The 22,200-nt window shown below is 55.2% G+C and overlaps 1 protein-coding gene and 1 long non-coding RNA gene across 4 annotated transcripts in view; one reads left to right on the plus strand and one right to left on the minus strand.

Moving 5' to 3' along the window:
* Positions 1-4,162: 4,162 nt before the first annotated feature.
* PALD1 (phosphatase domain containing paladin 1) overlaps positions 4,163-22,200 on the plus strand; it is a 95,847-nt gene continuing 77,809 nt past the window's right edge. The window contains exon 1 of one of the 3 annotated variants that reach the window (XR_011437387.1): positions 4,163-4,259. The gene's annotated coding sequence lies outside the window, so the exon portion shown is untranslated. The remainder of the gene's footprint in view (positions 4,260-22,200) is intronic. The other 2 variants (XR_011437390.1, XM_023644303.2) reach the window with 2 other exon arrangements.
* On the minus strand, positions 17,950-20,947 carry LOC138923585 (uncharacterized). Its single transcript, XR_011437394.1, has 5 exons — positions 20,873-20,947; positions 20,304-20,596; positions 20,056-20,188; positions 19,402-19,529; positions 17,950-18,361 (listed from the first exon to the last, which is right to left on the minus strand). It is a non-coding gene; the product is annotated as an uncharacterized lncRNA (long non-coding RNA).

A 22,200-nucleotide genomic window follows, 5' to 3' on the forward strand; every position in this document is an offset into this window, starting at 1 on the left:
CGCCACCTCTCACCGCCATTCTCTCTCGTGATCCTTGCAGGAGCTGTGTGACCTGCAGGGCTGGGAGCACCCTCAGGGAGCTGGTAGGGGCCAGGGCTGTCTAACTGAGTCTCCTACTCCCTGCAGCCCCTCCTGGGTGGAGCCGAGGCCTCACTTGTGGTTCCCACAGGGTCAGGAGGTGAAGGCTTGGCCTGGCCTGGGAAACAAACAGAGAGACCACCAGGAGGATGCTCTCCTCCCACCCCGGAAGCTTCTCAGGGATTCCCACAGCGCAGCCAGCCACCCCTGCCTCCTGCCTCCCACGTCCCCGTCTCCCCTCCACTGAGAGGCATTGGTGCCGAAGCTGAGCTGGAGTTGGATGACCCAGCTGAGCCTGGGGCTGCCAGAAGCCTCCGTGCGCGCGTGTGTGTAGAGGGCGAGGAAAAGAATCTGCACTCAGAACGAAGTGCTTTCTGTGGGAGTAAGGCCTGCTAGGGAGCGCTCACGGTGTGCCAGCACCAACCGTGCCAAGGGCTTGATATACGCCAGTAGCTCGGTGTTTCCCCAAACTGCTTGATCATAATAATCCCCGGGGCACTTAGTAAAACTAAAGGGAGTCCCAAAAGTCATAGTGCGCTTTTTCCAGTGCTTTTTTAAGCTTTAATAGCTTCAAAAGTATAAATGATAGAAACTTACAAAAACCACCCTTTGATAGTTTAATTATTTAGTTTTGTGAATTTTTAATAATAGATTTTTAATTTTTTTATTTCAGTCAACATGGCTATCTTCAAAAAACATTAAAATTAAAATTTCATTTTTCAACATTCAAAACAACCCCAATGCCATCGGGGGTGACCGGATAAAGAAGTCGCGGTGTACCTAGACACTGGAGCACTCCTCGACAATAAAAAGGAACGAACTGGTGCTGGATGCAACAGGACGAATCTTAAAATGATGGTGCTGAGGTCAAGAAGCCAGACGAAAGGTAGTATCTACTGTGTGATTGAATTTATATAAAATTCTAGAAAATGCAAACTAATGTTTGCAGACAAGCACATCGGTTGCAGAATGCGGATCAAGGTTGTCTGGGGAGAGGGGTGAGGGAGGAATTACAGAGGGGCACAAGGAAGGTTGTAGGGGTGAGAAATATGTTCATTATCCTGATGTAGTGATGGTTGGACACATACGACAAAGCTTACCGGAAAGTAAATTTTAAATATTTGCAACTGTTGTGTGTCAATTACACCTTACTAAAGCTGTAAAAATGAATGTAAGTGTAATAAACTTTTAAATTATAAAAGTTATTATTCAAAATTTGTAAAACTAAATAAACAGGAGGTTTAGATAATCAAACGTTGATGTTCTTTGTCAATTTGAAGCATTCGTATTTCTGAAATAGAAGTATACTTGATAGAATATACGTCTACTAAAGCTTAGAAGTGCACTAAACCCTTGGGACACCGAAGTCTTGTAGGTCTAGAGACACGGGACAGGAGCCCCTGTCTTCCAGCGAGTCTTACTAGGTAAGCTGGGAAACAGCATCATCTCTTTCTCTTTCTCTCTCTGGCTTCCCACAAACCCATGAGGTAGCTGCTTCTGTTGGCTTCTTTCTAGAGATGAGGTGTCTGAGGCGCAGAGAGGCTAGGTGACTTGCCAAGGGTCAGGCAGTTAGTTAATGGCAGGGCTAGAATTTGGGCACAGGCCTTCTGGCTCCAAAGCCCACACTTGGGGTAACTCAGGCAGGGTGGGGGGACTTGCATCTCCAAAGTCCCCAAGCCCTGTGCCCTGTTAGCCACTGACCATGGGGCTGGCAGGATCCCAGGCTGGTGCACCCCCCCTCACATCAAAGGGCCCCAGACTTCAAAGGCAGCTGGAGGGGAGGTGCACATACCTGGCTGGCTGTGTAGGGAAGCGGGGGAGGCTAATGTGATTAACCCTGACCCAGTGGGGTGGGAAGTGTCTTCCTGGAGTGGATAATTCAATGGAAGCATCTTGAATACATTCTCACCCAATACCCACCCTCAGAGCTTTTCATTCCATGGCTACTAACAGAACCTCTAGACCTGGGAATTAGGGTGAGATGGGGGCTGTGCCAAATGGGTGTCCATTCCACAGATAGAAAACGGGTTGGAAGCCAGCTGTTACCAGTTGTGTGCCAGGCATAGCGCTGAGTGCCTTGGACACGTGCCTTGTGCACAGCTGCAGGGAGCTGCTTTTGCCTTGTCTTCGTTGATAGAATTACTCCCATTTTACTGATGAGCACACTGAGGCTTGGACCACTTGAATACCAGCCCCGGGTCAAGTAGGTACTAAGCAGCCAAGCTGGAATTGGAGCCCAGGTCTGTTTGACTCTAATCCTCAGTCTCCATCCCGTCATTCAAGAGTGGACAAACAGCTGGGACCCCAGGGTGTTCTGGTCTTTGCTTCACTCTGGCATGAGGGCAGCAGGTATGAGGTAGTGCTGTGCTTGTCTGCCCACTTACCATGCTCACATCTTTGGGGAACAGGGACCAGGCAATCCAATGCTGACACAATGTCCCCATGATGTGAGATGAGCCCCCATTCCCTCATCCCGTGGCTCCCACATCTGTCCCTCATGTCCCAATCATTGTCCCACTAATCCTCTGCCCCATCGCTCCCCTGACAGAGGCTGCCATCTCAGAGCCAGAGGACCAGGTTATGAAGTCTGAGGGAGGCTACGTCCGCCCGCCCCCCGCCCCCCCCCCCCCCCATCTCCAGCCTTGGCCACACTGGCTTCCTTCCCAGGGGACATCCTGGCTCAACCTCCTTTCCAGCCCCCTCCTGGCTCCCAGAACCCTTGCCTTCCCCCTCCCTCAGCTCCCCTTTTCTGTCCCCACTGCAGGCTGCCCCTCAGAACCTGTTCTTTCCCCACTGGTGAGATCTGAGATCAATGACCCTTTTTCTGCCTGTATCTGCCTCAGGTGCTGAGCTGCCCCAGCAGGGCGGCAGGGATGGTAACTGAGATTCAGAGAGGCCGGCCCTGCGGGGGGAGTCCAGCCAAGGAAACTCCCTGAGGGCAGAGGGGGGAGGAGGGGTTGGCTTCAATTAGTAGCAGTTAGACTGTGGTGTGTGGGGAGGGGGGTAGAGGGGGAGGGGGCTGGGAAAACTCCTCTCAGCTCAACCCTGACCAGTGGGTGACCTTGGCCAAGCCGCATGGTGGCCTCCTTGAGTCTTGGTCTCCGCATCTAGGATGGTTCCCAGCTCTGTCCCCATACTTGGTTGTCCTGGGCTTGCTGGAGATCCAAGACCACGGGGCAGAGTGCTTTCTGACACTCAGGTCCTGCACATGTGGGCCTGGCAGCTTCTTCCTCCTCTGCTCATCCCTACCAGCTGAGAAAATGCTACAAAAATTTCTCCCTTAATTTGTGTGTATTGCACTTTTCTGAGTACAAAATTAACCTACATTCTCTGTAGAAAATTTGCATAGTATGTAACAGTACATAGAGGAAGAGAAAAAACTCCTCCACTGATCCTGTGATCCAGATGTGACTGCGTTAATATTTTGGGGTATGTCTCCCATTTTTCCCCCTTAGGCATTTATGTGCTCGTACATCTTTTACTCAGAAGAATCACAATGTGTGAACTTTTCTGTAAACTGCTTCTTTCATGCAAACTGAACATCTTTCTATGCCAATAAGCATCCTTCTCCACTATCATCTAAAAATAAATGTTGCTTATTTCAAAGACTTCCTCCTCCTCCAGGAAGCCACCCTGGATTTCTCCAGCCCAAATTGCGTCTTTCTCAGGGCCCTTACATCATTCCCCCTATTACCCACCTCCTCTTAGACTATGAGCTTCCAGGGTGCAGAAGTCTCCTCTGGCCGCCTGCACTCAGTGCCCTGTGTACAATAGGTGCTAATAAATAAGGCTGAAAAGGTACTTGTATCATAGAGCTTGCTTTCCCCAGGAAGGTTCTTATCCAGAGGTGACGGAGGTAAAGGAGAGGAGCACTGGACTTGGAGTAAAAGTAAAGCCCTTCAGCGTGCGTGCCTGCCTCTGGCTTTGCCTTCTTGACTGGGGAGAAGGGTAGTAAAGGGATGTGTGTGGGGTGGTGCCCAGGCCCGCCTGGCGCGGCGCCCGGGTCCAGCGAGGCGCCCGGAGGCTTGCGGAATGGCAGACGCCAGGGGCCGGGGCGGTGAGCGCGCCTGGCCGACGCCCAGGCCCCCGCCCCGTGGGAAAGCGCGGAGGGCGACCCGAGACAACTCTGCCAGCGCGCAGAGCAGGCTGCGGCGCGAGAGGACCGCAGGCCGAAGGCGGCGGTGAGTGTCCCCGGGCCGGGCGGGCGGGGGGCGTTGTTGCGGGTCCCCAGCGCGGCAGGTGGTGCTGTCTTGTCTGCTGAGCCCTCCACCGGGCGCCGCCCCGCGGGGGGTCCCGCCGCCACCCCCGGGTCCCGGACGCGAGTCCCGCTGAACAGGGGCACTCTGGGTGAGTCCCCGCCGGGGCCTGGTGTTCAGGGCTCTGGGGTCAGCTGGCTGTGTCCCCCTCCCCACTCCGGGCCTCCGTCCAACAGCCTTTCTCCTGCCGCTGGCGGGGAGGGGTGGCACGTGCCACCTGGTAAACTGTGGCGGCCCGAGGGTGAAGTTATAGCTCAGGGCCATGTGCAGAGCCCCCGCTGGTGCCAGGCTGGCGCTGGGGTGGGGGGCAGGAGGGGCAGCGGTCACTCGCGCCTCCATCGCCTTTTTGTGCTCCTCCGTGCTTCCTACGCCCAGGCTGCGCTGGGCTCGGGGAGCAGAGACGCTGTTCCGACCCCGGCCCCAGGGGCCCCTCTACCGCGGCCACGGCCGCAGTTCCTCCGAGTCCACCCGGAGACACACCCGTCAGAACACTTTGCACAGTTATCTCCTTTACCGCTCACGGCTCTACAGGGTGCGTACTGACAGGTGATGTCACTTGCTTGAGGCGGAGGCAGCCAACAGGTGGATTACCTTGAGGAAGCTAAAGTTTCAGACCCTTCCGAGGTCCCCAGCCCGAATTTTGTATTTGTGTTTTCGTACTGTTTTCCTTTAAAAGTCCTCTCCCCCAACAATATGAGGCTCAGGCCCCCTAACAAGTGACCTCTCCGAAGCCCGGGTCTGTCTGCTGTCCTCCCCACGCTGCCCCGGGGCGGGGGTGCAGCAGGAGTACTGGGCCGGGCACTGCAGGCCTGGCTGGGAGGGAAGGGCACGCAGACCCGGTCGAGGGGTGTACCTCACCTCAGCGCGATTCTTGGCTTTCCACGACTCCAAGTGGCTTGGCACACCTCCCCACCGCGCCCCGCCCTTTGCCTGCTGTGGAAGGAGCAGGCTTCTGCAGAGCCCTCGTGTGACCCGGGCCCCTCCCCGGGGCTCGGTTTCCCTCATCAGAGGAAGGAGTGGTCATTCCAGGAGTGACGGCAGAGATCAGGGTGAAAGGGGAAGGAGCCCACGGGGCTATGGAGAGCTGCTGGGTCCCGCAGCCTCGCCCGTGTCCCTCATGCTTCCCCTGACGCCCCTCCCATCGCGCTCACCACCGCCACCGCAACCCCCTCCAGCTGCTGCGTCTCCTCCTCACAGCCACGTTGTGATGGGGCTGCCCCCACATTCCCCGCCTCCCTGTCCCTCTTCACCCCCAAAAGTGCTTCCCACCTCCACCCCCATGGAATCTATCCGCTTTGGGACACTTTGTGTTGCCAAATTGGTCTGGCTCTGCTTGGCCTTGCAGCAGCCTTTGACATGGCTGAAAGGCTCCCTTACCCCTTGGCTTCTGTGCCACCAAACTTCCTTCCCACTTCCCTGTTCCCTCCTGCTCAGTCCTCTTGGACTCCTCCAGCGACCCCCCCCCCCCACTCCCCGCTCTGATGGCTCCCTTCCCTCCCTACTACATGCTTCCTCTGGCAGGGGAGGGGGGGTGGGGTGGGGGGGGCGTCTTGCCTGATGCTATGGTCCCCTGCCTTTCTCTACCCTAGACCTCTCCTCTGAGCTCAGGACCCCTAATCCACCTGTCTGTCTGTGCATCCCCCTTGGGCTCCCTCATGGGCATCTTGAGCTCCCTGCTCCGAGCGAGACTGAGCCCTTGCTGTGCTCCTTGCCCACTGTTCCCACTTCACTCAAGCCCCTCCCTCTACCTAGTTACTCAGCCGGGTGTCCTGATCCCTTCCTCCCCCCACATCCAATCCAATACGGCCCTGGCCCTGCCGAGTCTGCTCCTCTCTATCTCCTCTGTCTCCCCTGGTCCCAGCCACCATCCTCTCTCGCCTGGACAACTGCAACGGCCTCCTCACTGGTCTCCCTGCCTCCGCCCTGGACCTTCTAATCCGCTCCTCGCAGGAGCTGCTGCGGCAGATGGAACTGCAGCTCTTCCCTTTGCATTCGGGTCAAATACAAGCTCTGGAAGCCCTGGCCCGAGTGCCTCGTTGCTCTCCAGCTGCAGCAGCCTTCTTTCAGTTTCTGGAATTTGATGGGCTTGTTCCCACCTCGGGGCCTTTGTCCTTGCCATCCCCTCTGCCTGGAATGCCCTTTCTCCCACTCTGCCTGGCAAACGCCTCTTCAGTCTTCAAGTCTTCGCTTAAACATGAGCTCCTTGGAGAGGCCTCCCGCAGCCACCCTGCCTAAAGACGACCCCCTGCACTCCCTCAGAGCACCCTGGAGTGTCCCTTCAGAGCACTCATGTCAGCTGTGGTTATGTCTTTACTTGGCACTATTGGTTCACGTCTGCGTCTTCCACCAGCCTGTAATCGCCATGAGGGCTGCTGGATTTACCATCTGTGTTGCTCTGCATCCCCTGCTCTTAGCTCGGTGCCCGGCATACAGTGGGCACCGGGAAATACCTGTGGCGAGGGAGAGGAGAGGCTGGCCGCCGAGGCTGCCCTGCCGCCATCTGCCCAGCAGGTGGCCTCCCAGGGCAGAGCTTCGCCTCCAGAGCTGGGTACCCACAGCAGTCCTCAGATTCCAGGACAGCTCCCATCCCAATCCCGGAGCCCCCAGTTGGAGATCCAAATGGCAGGTGCTGAAGCCAGGCTGCCCTCTTCTGCCTTCCTGTCCAGAGGGCCCTCTGCATTTCTCTTGCTTCTTGGAGACTGTGGCTCTGCCTCGTGGTTATTTTTACCGTCTCCAGCAGGGGGCTAGCAGCAACTTGAAGCCAGAGGCTGGATGGAACCCATGTCTTTTTCCTTGGTGCCTGTGCAGAGCTCAGAAAACAAACTGAATGACTAGAGGGAAAACGAAATGATGCTGCCGTGGTGAGGCTGTGCTCCTAGTGCTTGACCTTAAGTCTTTGGAGCCCAGCTACCTGGGTTCTAATCCTGGCTCTGTTGCTTCCTATCTGTGACTTAGGGGAAGTTACTTAACCAGTCTGTGCCTCGTTTTCCTCCTCTGTAGAGTGGGCATAGTACGTACCTCATAGGATTATTGTGAGACTAGAATGAAGACATATATGAAAAGTATTTAGAATGGTGCCTGGCATATTATAAATGCTCTGTGAATGACGCGTTTTTATTGGACAATTTTTTACCCCCTACTGGAACTCCCCAATCCCAGATGCAGGAGAGACTGCCCACCGTTGCACTGGGCACAACTATGCGTGCTTGTGCATGGCACACACATGCACACTTACACAGGAAAAAGTGTAGGAACGATACGCAACTCTCCCAGCTGCAGCTCGGGCAGGCCACGGGCCCTCCCTCACCAGAACAGGGGAGTCCGCAGGCGCCCTGTCGCCTTCCTGGCGATGTGCCTCCTGCACTCAGTGCCCTTAGCTTGGCAGGACAGGTTGCCATGGCAGCGGGTGACCAGGCCTGTAGGCGGGGACAGTGCTGGCCCTGGCTGAGCTCTCTGGCTTTTTAGAGGAGGATGGCTTCCTGCCAAGACACAGGCCCTCCTGCTGCCCAGGAGTTCAGCTGGCTTGGGCAGCCATGGCCACACCAGGAGCCCACCACAGTCTGCCTGCTTGGGAACTGGAGGCTGAGCCAGTTGCTCACTCCTGGGCATTCCCCAGCCCTGGGCACATGACGCTTTTTTTTTTTTTTTTTTGAGCGAGGTTAGCCCTGAGCTAACTAGTGCCAATCCTCCTCTTTTTGCTGAGGAAGACTGGCCCTGAGCTAACATCCGTGTCCATCTTCCTCTACTTTATTTGTAGGATGCCTACCGCAGCATGGCTTGACAAGCGGTGCCATGTCTGCACCCAGGATCCGAACTGGCAAGCCCCGGGCCACCGAAGCAGAACGTGCACACTTAATCACTGCACCACCGGGCCGGCCTCCACATGACACTTTTGCCTGTTCCTCACACTCCACTAGGAAGGTCTGGCACAGGCCTTTCTCCACTGCCCCACAGTGAGCCCCCAAGAGTTCAGGTTGTGCCCAGCACATAGTAGGCCTCTCTTGCCTGTTCGTGGGGTGAGTGAAAAAATAAAAAGTGAATTCCCTCTCACCACCTGGAAGAGAGTACAGTTGTGAGACATAATCTGACCTGCTCTAGAGACGGCCTGTTCATCACACAAATACTTATTTAGTACCTACTGTGTGCCAGCATTGCTCTAGGTGGAGCCAAGATTTGAACCCAGATAGAAACGTTCCTGCTCTCATGGAGCTGACATCCTAGGAGGGGGAGAAAGACGATAAAGAAACAAGCCAATGGGCCACGGAAGATATCAGATTAACGATGGGCGCTGTGCTGAGAATTCCAGCAGGTGATGCAACAGCGAGGGGGGCAGAGAGAGAGAGAGAGGGAGAAAGAGAGAGGAAGGAAGGGAGTGGCTGCTGCAGGTGGGGGCGGCAGGGAAGGCCTCTGCAAGGAGGCGACATCTGCATGAAGACCTAAGTGGAAGGAAGGAAGAACATTCTAGGAAGAGGGACCAGCAAGCGCAATGGCCCTGAGGAGGGACCACAGTTGGCCAGTTTGAGGGACTGAAAGAAGTTAGGCTGGAACATAGAGGGCGAAGGGGATGAGGAAAATAGTACCGCAAGGTGCACTGATCTTAAAGTCAAACCTGGTGAATTTTCGCAGGTGCACATGTCCGTGTAACCCCTCCCCAGGTCAAGATACAGAACATTGCCAGCTCCCTCCCACTCAGGGTCGCCCCTCACCTGGAGGCGCCCACTCTTCTGACCTCGGTCATCCTAGGCTAGGTTTGCCTGTCTTGGGACTTCGTCTACTTGATGGAATCTTACTCTCCACTCTCGTTTGCGTCCGGCTTCTTTCACTCGCCGAGTCCGTGACGTTCACCCGTGGTGTTGCGTGTAGGGGTAGCTTGTTCACTTTAGTTGCTGGGGAGAATTCCCCTGTGAGACGATGCCATACTCTATTTATCCATTCTTCTCTCGATGGGCATTTCAGTTGTTTTCAAGTTTTTGGCTGGTCTGAATAATGCCGCTAGGCACATTATTGTACATGGAATGCCCTACAAAGCATGTCTGTGCTTTTAGGTATGCTGTGTATGCTGGTGGGGGGTCAGCTAGTTCTCCCCTTTCATTTTACAGGTGGGGAGACAGCCCCAGAGAAGGGAATGGACTTACCCCAAATTACCCAGGCAATCAGCGGCTGAGAGGTGACACTGCTGACACTTTGTGCACAGCAGCTTATGCTAGGCAGAAGGGTCCCCGGAAGGGAAGAGGAGAGAGAGAATATCTTTTGAGCATCTTCTGCATTTCAGGTCCTCCCTAGGTGTTCTGTCCCTTGCTGTAATCCTTAAAAGAGCCCCACCGGTCAGGTGTTGTTCTGCCTGTTTTACAGATGACGGGCGTAGCCTAAGAGATGTATTTACAGGAGTGGAGTCGGAACTCGGCAGGCCTGTCTGATTCTGAAGCCGGACCCCTTCCGTGACACACTGCCACCCAGGGCTGCAAAGCCGGAGTACAGAGCCCTTGGGGAGAGAGGAAACCTGAGGGGCTCCTTGGATCTGGGGGGTCTCCAGGCGGGATGGGGTGCAGCAGGAAGAAATGGCCCAGGTGAGAACAGACCCCCACTGGCCTGTATTTCCCTTCTGGAGGAGGCTCAGGGTTGAGTCAGCTCACCAGGCCTCAAGCCCCAGCTTGGTGGTTAACTTGCTGTGTGACCTGGGGCCAGGCACTGCCTCTCTGTGCCTCTGGTACCTTCCAGCTCTGACTTTCTGAGTTGGGTTTGGGGCTGGGAGTCTCCAGGCCTTCATTGACCTGACAGGTGTTCCTTGCTCCAGGGCTGCGGCCCTGGAGGCTGGAGGGGAGAGGCGGCTGTGGGACTTCCAAGATCACCCTATGGGGCTGTGTGTGGTCTCCACCTCCCACACACTGGTCTTCCTAGTTAGAGCAGGACCTTGGCCCACTTGGGACTTCTTAGGAAGGATTTTTTGTGTGTGTGGCAATTATTTCCTCCATTCTGTGGGTTGTCTTTTTCTTTTTTTAGTTGTGGTAAAATATGCATAACATAAAATTGACCATTTTAAACCTTTTTTTTAATTGCTTTCTGGTGAGGAAGATTGGCCCCGAGCTAACATCTGTTGCCAATCTTCCTTTCTTTTTCTCCTTCCCAAAGGCCCAGCACATAGTTGTATATTCTAGTTCTTCTCTATGGGACGCTGCCACAGCATGGCATGGTGAGCGGCATGTAGGTCCACGCCCAGGATCTGAACCTGTGAACCCTGGGCTGCCAAAGCGGAGCACACCAACTTAACCACTATGTGCCACTGGGCCGGTGCATCCCCACTATAACCATTTTTAAGTGTACAGTTCACTGGGTAACTACATTCACACTGTTGCACGACCATCACCACCATCCATTGCCAGAACTTATTCCTCTGCCTCATCTCCAACAGTGACTGGGAGAGACTTTTTTTAATAGTGGCTTTGGGAGGGGAGGTGGGGGCATCCCTCCCCGGGTGACCTGGGGAAGCTGTGAGAGGAAGTGAGGGAATGTGGAACAATCTGGTGAGAAAAGGCAGGAATTTACGGGAGAAACCCGGGCCCCTCAGGGGAGATGGGCATGCTCACCTCTGAGCCCCTGCCCCCCCCAGGGCTTTCCTGACCCCCTGCTCTGGGCTCTTTATTTCCTTCCTTCGGCCTCCAACTGCCAGCTTCCCCTCGCCCCATCCTGGCTTCTCTTTCTTTCCCCTGCCAAACAGTGGGCATGTTAACCACTTCACTGACTCCTGCCCGCAGCGGGTCAGCGCTGCACCCCCTTCAGAGATTTGGAGTGGGGAGTGGTGGGGGACAGACTGGGAACTGTGTGGGGGGCCCCAGAAGGGGATTTGTCCACAAGTTTCTAAACGTCAAATGTCAGCTGGGTGTGAAGTCAGAGCCAGGAGACCAGCTTCCTGGGGGGTAGAGGGGTGCTGAGTGGTGGGAGAAAGAAAGAAGGGTTTCATCACCATCATCTTGGCCCCCTTGGGAAAGAGCCCCCGAGGGGCCTGGAGCTAGAATAACAATTAAGGCCTGTTCTGCTCCTGGAGGTTCCCAGCGGCCTTTGAAAGCCCCGGGATGTTCAGCTGGAGAAGTTTGGGTGCATGGGTGTGAGATGGAATTTCTCAAATATGTGAAAGGCAGTCCGCCCCCCCAGGAGGAGGTCCATGTGCTTTGGTGGTCCCAGGGTGGAGGGGAACAGGACCGTGTGGGGACTGAGGCGGGTGACTGGGAAGTGGATGTCAGATTCGTGTGAAGAGAAGGCCCAGCGTGGTTCTGCAGGGATGTCTCCCTAGGGAGACTTCCAGCCTGGTGCCTCAGTTTCCTCCCACGTAGAGGGACGACCTGACTGTCTTGCCCGGAAGAGGCAGGTGAGGGGCATAGGGCAAGGTTTTTAAGGAAGCTCCCCTGCTCCGGGGCCTGAGCGTGGAGCCCCCTCCCCTGTGCCCCCAGAGGGGCCCCTGCCCAGGACTTCTTGTGGCCGTACTGCAGTGGACAGAGCACAGTAGGCTTCAGGTCGGGGGGCCGCCCTCGGACGAGTGACAGCACCACTCCGAGCCACAGCACCTTGGGAGGTGGGAGCGGCACCGACTTCTCAGGTTGGCGGAGAAGAGCCAATGTGATAATTTTGAGAAAGCCCTTGTAGCCCAAAAAGCACTTTATGGACCTTGGCTCCATGCTTGGCATACAGTAGGTGCCCAGGGCTTGCTTCTGAACTTCTTCCTTGTTTCCTCTGCCCAGGACCACCTCTTCCAGTGGAAGTGGCTGCCCTGCAGTGGTTGTGGGCTTGGCCTGGCCAGTCATACAAGCATTTACTAAGCTCCTAGTATATGCCATGCCCTGGGCTGGAACACAGAGATGACAATGTGTATTCCCCTGCCCACTGTTGCCTAGTGGTGGAGGGGACAGGCAAGTCAATGGGTCCTGCCAGGGGTGGCAGCCTTGAGGTGTGCTGCTCTGAGCTCCCTTCCAGGGAACCTGCCTCAGGATGCATTAGCTGACTGCCCCGAGCCAGCACCTCAGAATTCACTGCTGCCTTCATAGAGGCCACCATCTCCCTGGGCTGCTTCTGGCCACTGGCTGAGCCTGGGGCCCTTCCTCCCAACCCTCCTTTCTGCTCCCGTCCTTGCACAGGTGTGGTCTGAAGGCCCTCACCACTCACCCCTGCCCCCTGGCCCCTCGTTTTCCACAGGCATTTCCTCCGATTAACCTCTGGCACTGCTAACCTTGCCTTGGTTCTGCTTTCCAGTGGATGGGAACTCATGCGCAGTGTAAAGTGGCACGTGCACTGACCGAGCGGCGCCAGTGATCCCGAGCGGAGCCTTGCAGGCCAGGCTCTGAGGGCAGGCCAGAGGGGACATCAGCTGTCTCGCTCGCTTGCTGGAGCATGTGGGCAGCCAAGTGTTGTGGGTAGGGAAAGGCGAGCTTTGAAGTCAGGCTGCCTGGTGTGAATCCCATCTCTGCCCCTTACCAGCTGTGCCCTGGGGCAGGTTGGTTCACGTCCCTGAGCCTCAGTTTCCTCATCTGCTCCAGGAGGATAAGGTGACTCCTGCCTCCTGGGGTGGGCATGAGGTTTCAGTGAGTTAATGCCCATTAACTGTGGCAGAGTAAAGGCTCAGGGTCTCTCCTTGCTCCTTTGCTGCCCCCTCCCCTGAGGAGAGAAGACCGTGCAGGGGAGGGGGCAAGATGCCATCTCGGAACCCACTGCCTCTAGCCCCAGAAGGCACCTTGGATGTGGGGGTGTATGTGCTCCAAGGAACCTTGGCCGGCACACTCTTAAGTGAAGAGGAGTTGGCCTCACCTGGGCCCCTGCCAGCTGCAGGTGGGTGGGGGCAGCCAGAATCTTGGTAGAAGGGCCAGCAGCTAAAAGTTGATTGGCCTGTTGCAGCCGGAAGAGGCCCTTGGAGACACTTGGCCCTGTGGCTCCCAAACACCAGACATTCGACTGCTGCCTTAGATCCAGCCGGGGGCTCTCCCAGGCTCCAGCCCTGGGGGTTCTGGCTTAGTGGGGCTGGAGTGGAGCCTGGGAATCTGTGGTCCACCCCCTCCCACTGGCGATTCAAATGTATACACAGACAGGCTGGGGAGCAACTGTCCAGTCCTGGCCCCAGTTTGACCTGTGACTGCCAGGACAGTGAATGCCTGTCTCAGATGGCCTGGGGGGTGCCTGCGGGGCCTTCCAAGCCAGAGCCCCAGAGGCCTGCTGTTGCTGTGAATGTGCCTGTATGCCGTCACGCTTCTGAGCTTGCTTTGCAGAGGAACGGACTCCGATGAGCTGGGCTGTTTCCCTGTGGCTTCGAGCTGCCCCTGCCGCGGCTGGGTGCCTCCAAGACAGCAAAGGGAGGGTGGGGTGGTGTCTGTCCCTTCTGAGAAGCTGAGCTCTAGGTCATTAGGACAAAGAAGGAGACTGGGTCAGGCAACGAGTTCCTTATCTCTGGGACAGTCAAGCAGAGGCAGGGACTGCCCCCCTGGAGGAGTTTGTATAAGGAATCCCTCTGGATCTGGCAGGGGCGCTGGCTGGGCTCTCAGACTTTGTTTCTTTAAACTGCATTTCTTGCATCTATGCTATTCTGATGTAGGTAGGGGTGAAGTGGTATGATGTCTGGGGGTTGCTTCAAAATACTCCAGCAAGAACAACCAAAGGAAGGAAAAAGATAGCGGTAGATGAAGGACGTGTGGCAAGATCTCGATGACTGTCACATCTAGACGATGGGTGTATAGAATCAGTTTTACTATTCTCTACTTTTGTGCATATATAAGATGTTAAAAATAAAAAGACTTAATTATTAGAATGTGTCATAGATGCACGGGGTGAGAAATCCAGCCGCACACAAGGACGGTGATGGGAAGGTGGGTCGCTTCCCTCCCCGGCCCCGGGGCCCTTGAGGACTAAGCCCTCTTCCCAGCATCTTCTGTAGCCTTCTGGGATTGACCATGTGTAGACAAGTCTATGAGTTAAGTTTTCTTTTTATTATTTAGAAATAGATAATACAGGGGCCACCCGGTGGCGCAGTGATTAAGTTCGCATGTTCTGCTGGGGTTTGCCGTTTTGGATCCCAGGCTCAGATCTATGCACCGCTCATCAAGCCATGCTGTGGCAGGCATCCCACATATAAAGTAGAGGAAGATGGGCACGATGTTAGCTCAGGGCCTGTCTTCCTCGGCAAAAAGAGGAGGATAGGCAGCGAATGTTAGCTCAGGGCTAATCTTCTTCAAAACAAAAAAAAAAGAAAAGAAAAAGAAAAAATAACACATCTGTATGGAGCAAAATTCAAACAGACAAGAAGGTATCCAGTGAAAAGTTTCCCTTCTGTCTGTGGCCCCAGCCGCCCAGGTCCCTGGAGGCAACGAAAGTGACAGTTTACCTGTCCTTCAGAGACCTTCTATGTGTGGTGTGTGTGAGCATGTGTATATAATATATAGACACCCTTTTTCAGCTTCTGAAGTGCTAGAATATTAGAGAGTCTGTCCTGCAGTTTCCTTTCCTGGATCCCCCCATCCTTCCTCCTTACCTCCGCTACAGGGTTGGGTAAACGATTTTCCTTAGTCCATAGCACATTATTTTATCATCCTTATATGTGAGGCCTTTCTTTTGCAGTGTTCTCTTTATTTTCCCTTCATCTAATTCTTTTTTCTCATAGGCACCCGTGGTAGCGTGTTTGATAAATGTTTTTACATAGTGGACATATCCTCATTTAAAAAAACATGGTGTTTTTCTGTGAATATGCATTGTGACTTTTCCTCAATGGTTTTATATGTTTACTCTAGCTCTGTTTACTACTTTTATCCCAGGCAACTGTTTTCAAGCTTGCTCTGCGTTTTTGTGTGTGCGCTGATGGTTGGGTGTAACTGTTGGGCAGGATTCTGTGGTTGGAATCACGTGACTTATCCACTCCCCTAGGATGGATGCTGAGGTGGCTCCAGCACCCGCTGTCCTGGACAACACTGCCCTGACCGTCCTTGTCCATGTCCATATCCGGACTTTGCGCCCAGCTCTAGCGATCATTTTCCAGCCCCCCACATACATCTGCCTCATTTTTTTTTTTTTGAGGAAGATTAGTCCTGAACTAACATCCGCCGCCGATCCTCCTCTTTTTTGCTGAGGAAGACTGGCCCTGAGCTAACATCTGTGCCCATCTTCCTCTACTTTATATGTGGGATGCCTACCACAGCATGGCTTGCCAAGCAGTGCCATGTCCACACCAGGAATCCGAACCAGCAAACCCTGGGCCACTGAAGCGTAACGTGTGCACTTAACCGCTGCGCCTCCAGGCTGGCCCCCTGCCTCGTGTTTTAAAATAGCTGCATGGTATTTCTAGTTTCTGGATGTTCCACAGTTTAGCCAATCGTCTCTCTGTCCACAGACTTTTCAGTTGTTTTCCATCTTTCACCATCACAAACCATGAATAATGTGTGCAGTTGTCCCTTTGTGCATGTGTGAGCACATCTCTAGGCTAAATTCCTAGAAATGGAATTGCTGAGGCAGAGTGTGCATTTGTCATTTGGAGCCATCCTGCCAAAAAGCATGAAAGTATCCCTTTCCCACCCCTCAGTGAAGCTATCTTCTAGCACTAAGGTTCTTCGAGGCTCAGAGAGGGTGGGTTTCCTGGCTGAGATGATACAGCCAGTGAGTGTTGGCACTGAGACTAGAACTCAGGAGGCTAAGCCTGGGGCCAGTGATCTTTCTAAGGCACTTTGCCAGCTCTTCTGTGTCCCAAGCTTCATGGGACCTTCCCTGTAAGTCTGGGGGGCCGCGGCCTCTCCTGGAATGTTTCTGGTAAGCAAGCACTCCCCGCTGCCCACTGGTCTGGTGAAGGGTCAATCCAGGAGCTCTGCGTCTGGGGACCGGGAGCCCGTGACGTGAAGGCCTGGGAAGCTGCCATGTCAGGCCTCTGTAGCTCCCTTGACCCCACCCCGCCCCCACCTCCCCTTCAGCATCTTCATAAATGGCTCTGTCAGAGCGAGACATCCTTGGGAGCCTGAGTGGTGTTGCTTGGAGACAACTGGGCAACAGATCTGGGTTATTTCAAGGAAAGAGAGGGTGGGAGGGGAGGGTGACAGCCTGTTTACTCAGGGATGGATGGGCTCCCTGCTACAGGGTTTGGCAGACCACCCCCCCCCCCCACCCCCATTATTCCCAGAGTCCGGGGCCTGGGATTCGGCAGTGAGACCCAGCAGAAGGCCCCTGGGAGACGCATTCTGACGGGCAGTACGGGGCAGGGGATTCTTGGCGAGTTCTCAGGAGGCACGTTAAACGTGCTGGCTGGGAGGGAGGGAGGAGGTGAGGGCAGAGGGAGGGTGCCATCTTCTCATGATCATAGCAGCCACAACTACTGTTGTATATTGAGCGTCCTCTGGAACAGCTGTCTGTTAAGGGCTTTACATTTATTAGTTCATTTAATCTCAAAACCCTGTCGAGGTGGGCATGACTATCCCCATTTTATAGATGTGGAAACACAGGCTCAGAGAGGCTCAGAGACTTGCCTGAGGTCATACAGCTACTAAATGGCAGAAACTGAATTAAAACTCAAGTCTGTCTGATGCCAAAGCTAGAAATCACTGTACATGTTGCTAGAGTTGGCAGAGCCCTGACAGGACATCCACTTTCACCCTGAGCTGACCAGGAAGGTCATGCTGAGTGCCTCCCCCTGTGCTGTGCTCACCCAGCACCCTGGTCCCTCCTCCTCCCTGCAAGAAACATATGTCTCTGAAATGATCAGTTTACTTGTGTGCCTCTCCTGCAGGTGTGTGAACACCTGGGTGAGGTCTTGCTCATCTCTGTGCCTTGAGCACAGGGTCAGGAGTGTGGTAGATTCTTAAAGAGCGTGGAGCTCAGATGCCTGAGCAGCTCTCCTTGAGACAGGGGTCGTCACTGTCTCCCCAACAGCCCTGCAGGGACCGAAGACAGTGTCCTGGCCCTGAGCCTCCTCTGCTCCTGTTGGACAGCCCCAGACCCGTCAGCATTCTCTGGGGCCAGGGTGGCGGCTCCCTACCCTCCTGCTGTCTTCTGGGGGATTCCAAACCCACCTTCCTGGGCAGGCAGGGTCTGACCAGCCGGGCGTGCTGATGAGGTGGTGAAGGGTGCTGGTGGGGGGCATGGGGTGTCTGTCCCTGTGTGGGCTGGCACACCCCACTAGAAGGACGTTAACTCTTCAGGGCCCTAGCTTTTAGAGAGGACAGCTCGAACTGGGCTGGGCTGAATTGTGGGGTGGGGTGGGAGTAGGGAGCTGAGGGCAGAACGGGGAGGGGCGAGTCAATACGTGTGTGGGTCCTGGGCTTGTGTTGTAGTCAGCATTGTCCCTCAGCCTCCTCTGGAACCCAGGGCAATCTTACACTTTGTGGAACTTACCGTGGCCCAGCTTCCACCATAGTTATCCGTGTAATAAGGGTGACGATAGAGGCCACTGTGTGCCGAGATGGTGCTGCATACTTTGAATTCATCACTCTGTTTAAGCCCCATGGCCACCTGCTCAGGTAAGTGTCATCGTCGCCCCTTTCTAGATGAGTTACCTGAGTCTCAGAGACCTCCTTCATTTCTAAGGTAGCCCCAACAGTACCTTTTCCTCTACCATTCTGTTGTGTTATTATCTTCATAGCATGAATCACTCAGAAATGATCTTGCTCCTGCTTTTGTTTACTTGTTTATTGTGTTGTCCCCCACCCCAACTCCACTGAAATGTCAGCTCCATGAAGGTGGGACCTTGTCTGCCTCATTCACTGCTCAGGGCCTAGAACAGGGCTTGGGATGTAGAAGGGAGCTCTGTAAATGTTTGTTGACTGACTGAAATATTTGTTGCATGATTGAGCCAGGATTCTTTCTCCCTTTTCTCTCTTCTTCTGATGGAGAACTCTCCCTGTAGTATTTGAGGAATATTCTGGAGACGTAATCACCCTCTTCTCACAATTTCTGGACACTCTTCAGTCAGGCACTGAGTGGTGCTGGGGAGGGAGGGGAGGTACCCCTGCCCTTGGGGACGTCGTCATTCTGCACAGCATTTTCACATAGCAGGTCACAGGTAAAATCAGTTTTGCGCGCTGCAATCAGCAAAAACAGAAAGAAATAGGATAGGACAGATAAGAAAGCATCAGAATGCCTCACAGACCGTAAGGCTAAGCATTTTTTGTGAAACACACACATATTCATGTCTCTGTGTAGCTGGTGGCCCTGGAATAAAATTTATTTCTTACTTTGAATCTCCGTCAAAAAAGTTTGAACCTAGCGTGTGAATTTGGGAAGTGGGAGATGTCCTCTGTGGACCTAGACCCAAAAGAAGGTACAACAAATAAAGTTAATAATCCTGCCGATAATTATGATGCCGGTTATTGAACATACCAGTTATTTCTGTGCCAGGCAGGGTGCTCAGGTCCCAGGCTCCGCACAGAGGTGAGGGGAAGGAGCCCAGGACAGACAGAGATCCTGTGAGCAGATAGGACTGCCTGGAGGAGGTAGGACCTGAACTCAGCCTTGAAGAACCTCTGCCCTGGCAGGTGCAGGGCTGGGTCAGAGTGAGAGCTCGGTGGCAACAATAGTAACAATAGCTGCTGTCAGTGAGCTCTGGCTGAGTGCCAGGCACCCCTTTAATCCTCCAGACATTCCTGGGAGGCAGGAACTGCTCTTTGCACCATTTTACAAATGAGAGAAATGAGACACAGAGAAGCGTGGTGACTCTCAGGTAGGAATCACACGGTGGTAAGGATGCTGAGGCTAGAGCCGAGGCAGGTCCGGCCTGCTCAAAGCCTATGTCTTTAAGCTCTGGACCACACACAGAAGGGGCCTGATGAACCAGGGATGCTAGGTTCTGGAGATGGGGCAGTGGGCCTGGAAGGGCAGATGGCCACGGCAGGACACCAAGGCAGCCAGGGCAGATGGCAACGGGTCTGTGTTGGGACCCAGGCAGCAGGCATGTGAGACCTGAGGCTAGAGACAGCTGGGCTTGGGGAAGATGCAGGCCCAGGACAGCCATCCTGGGGCCCACGCAGGTCATGGGTCCTGGCAATCACATGGCCACGGGCGCAAGACCTGGCCAGCTCCCTGCCCTGATCTTGTCCATTCCTCGGGCCCAGGGTCCCCCAACCTGTGGCAGGCTCAGAGGGAGTGAGGAGCAGAGCAGAGCAGTCAGTGGGCCCGTTTCTCTTCCTTTGTCGAGTCTCGTGTTTGCTGGGTTGATCCCAGCTCCTCCGCCTTCTGGCGAGTCATCTGTGCCTGTCGGGAGATAGTTCTTGGCTTGAGTGTTCCCACAAGGGAACTGGGGGGTGCTGAACTTGGGAGTTCTCCCCAGAGCACCAGCACCTTGCCTGTTTGGGCGGAGGGAGCTGTGGATGGCCACAGGAGAGTCCCCAGGACCCCGAGGAAGGGGGTTACTCACTAGTCGTGCAGCAGCAGCTGGCCTGGTTTTGGACTGTGGTGGATTGTTTGTGTGTGCGCTACACATACATATACACACATGCTCACTTGTATATCCACACGCATGCCCACTGGACACGCACAAACACGCACATCCTTATTCACATCCCTGCAAACGTGAGTTCACACGCGAGCAACACAAGCACATATGTGCGCGCACACGAGTGCACGTTTGTACGGGGCCACCCATGGGCACTGGTGTTCTTCAGATAATAAGGTGGTGTTTTGGGTGCTGTGCGTGTGGGATGTGGGGTGGCGGTAGTGCTGGTGGGATGCTGGCTAAGTGGGTCCCGAGCCCTCTGGTTTCTGCAACCTGTTCTGCAACCTGTTCTGTGACCATCGATTCTTCCTCGGGGACTTTTGGGCTTCTGCTCTGAGCTTCTGGACCTCTCAGGGAGCTTCTGCAGCAGCCTGGGCTGAGAGAACTGGCCCCGCTGATTCTTCCCTCCTGCCCGGGGCTGGGGAGAGAGGGCACAGTGCCTTTTCTTGGGTGTACCTTGGGCTGCTCCGTGTCCCTTCCTTCTTCCTCAGTATCCAGCCCCGTCCCTCTCCCAGGCCCAGGGTGGGGCAAACCTGGTCCTGAGGGCTTCCTTGTGGTTGGAGAGGACCTCCAGCCCCAGGGCCGGCAGGCAGCCAGGGATGCAGGACTTGCTGCTCCAAGCGGGGACTTGGCAGAGCCTAGGACTGGGTGGGCTGGTGAGGCTGGGCACTGTAGTCTGGATGCAGTCTATGGCCCGTCCCTTAGACACCTCCAAGACCCCGGCCCTCTGCTCCTGGGGCCCACCAGCCAGCCCTGAGGCTGTCTGGCGGAGCCAGGTGGGCTGTGATGGCTGGCTCTCCCGAGGACATCTCTGTTCTGGGCTTTTCTGCTCGATTCAACAAGAACACCTACTGTGGGCGTGGTGAATACGAATGAATGAATGATGATGTGCTGGGCACTGTGCTGGGACCAAAAGACAGGTCAGAGGTCAAGTGTCATCCTCTAGGGGCTCAGTCTGGAGAGACAGACAGGCTTGGACCCCAGCATTTGCTGGACAGTGAGGGAAGGGGAGCAGTGTGTGTGTATGTGTGTGTATATGTGTGAATGTGCATGCATGTTTGTGTATGTGTCTCTATGTGTGTGTGCACATGCGCATGCTTACCTTAGTCCTGGCCAAAAGGGGGCATTTTTTTGGAATGCAGCATCCTCAGGATGGGGGTTGCATCACTTCTGGAATCTGACAGGGGGTGAGGTGGGTTATGGGGTTGTGGTGAGAAAAGGAAGGAAGGGAACAGTGCCCAGGATGTGTCACATACTACACCTGGCATCACCTGTCTCAGCTCCCCGGCTCCTCAACACCTCTTTGAAGGAGGACAGTCCATCTTATAGAAGAGGAACTTGGGGATCAGAGAGCTTATGTCACTTGTCCCAGATCACACAGCCAGTAAACCATGAGCCAATTTGAGCTTAGCTCTGCTGAACTCTGAAGGTCAGGTCTGCTTCCCAAGGTCACTCCTGGACTTTCTCTACTCTCCTCCTCCTCATACACCTTGGGTGGGGCAGGAGGAGGCCTGGAGCTGAGTGCGTCTTCCTTGGCTTGTTTCCTCATCCACTAGAAAAGGGATAATACAAGCGCGGATCTCCTGAAATCATCCACGCGAAGCACCTGAGACCTAGGTGCTGGAGGCGGGAAAGAGCGCCACAGACGACAGCCATTCTTTCTGTCTTTATTTATTCTTAGGGCTCCTGCGGTGGGGATGGGGCCTGCGAGTCCTGCGTGCCCCTTTCCCAGCCCAGCGCCTTCTGGCGCGACCTTGGACAGAGGGGAGGCCCCCTCTGTCTTCCTCCTGGGGAGACCCGGCCTCCACTGACTCCGCTGCAGCCTGACTCGGGGCGAGGCAGGTAGCGACAGGTGAGGAAGCAGGATTTCCGAGTGCGGAGGGGAGAGAGGGAGGAAGTGACTCACCGGCCACGACAAAGCCCATCTCCCCAAGAGGAAGCAGCGGCGGGAGAGGGAACGCGCGTGGGGCCCGCGGGGGCGAGCGAGCTGAGGGCGGACGTGGGCTGCAGGGGAGTCCGCCGCGGCCTGGCTGGGCTGCCGCACAGTGCCAGCCCCGCGCTGCGCGGGAGGCCCGGGCAGGCCCCTGTGGGGGGCGAGGATTGTGCGTGTCACCGCCGGGAGCTGTGGGGTGGGGGCAGAGGGACCTCTCCCCTCTCGAAGTTTCTGCCACGCCCTCTCCCAGTCGCCTCCGGGTGCTGAGGGGCGCGTTTCCCTGTGCGTCCAGAACTTGGGAGAAGCCCAAGACCCAGCGGCCAGCCTGCTCTTTAAGGGTTCACCCGTTGTTACCTGGGGTGGCTGAGGCCCAGAGAGGACAGTCACCTAGCTCAGCTTGCACAGCACAGTGAGGTTTTTTTCCCGGCGCCCAGACGCTTATCTCGGTCCCGCCAAGGCTCGGCCTGGCTTTGAAAAGCAGAGAAGGGAGAGGAAGG

Source organism: Equus caballus, chromosome 1, assembly GCF_041296265.1.
Source record: "Equus caballus isolate H_3958 breed thoroughbred chromosome 1, TB-T2T, whole genome shotgun sequence".
In the NCBI taxonomy this organism is placed as follows: domain Eukaryota; kingdom Metazoa; phylum Chordata; class Mammalia; order Perissodactyla; family Equidae; genus Equus; species Equus caballus.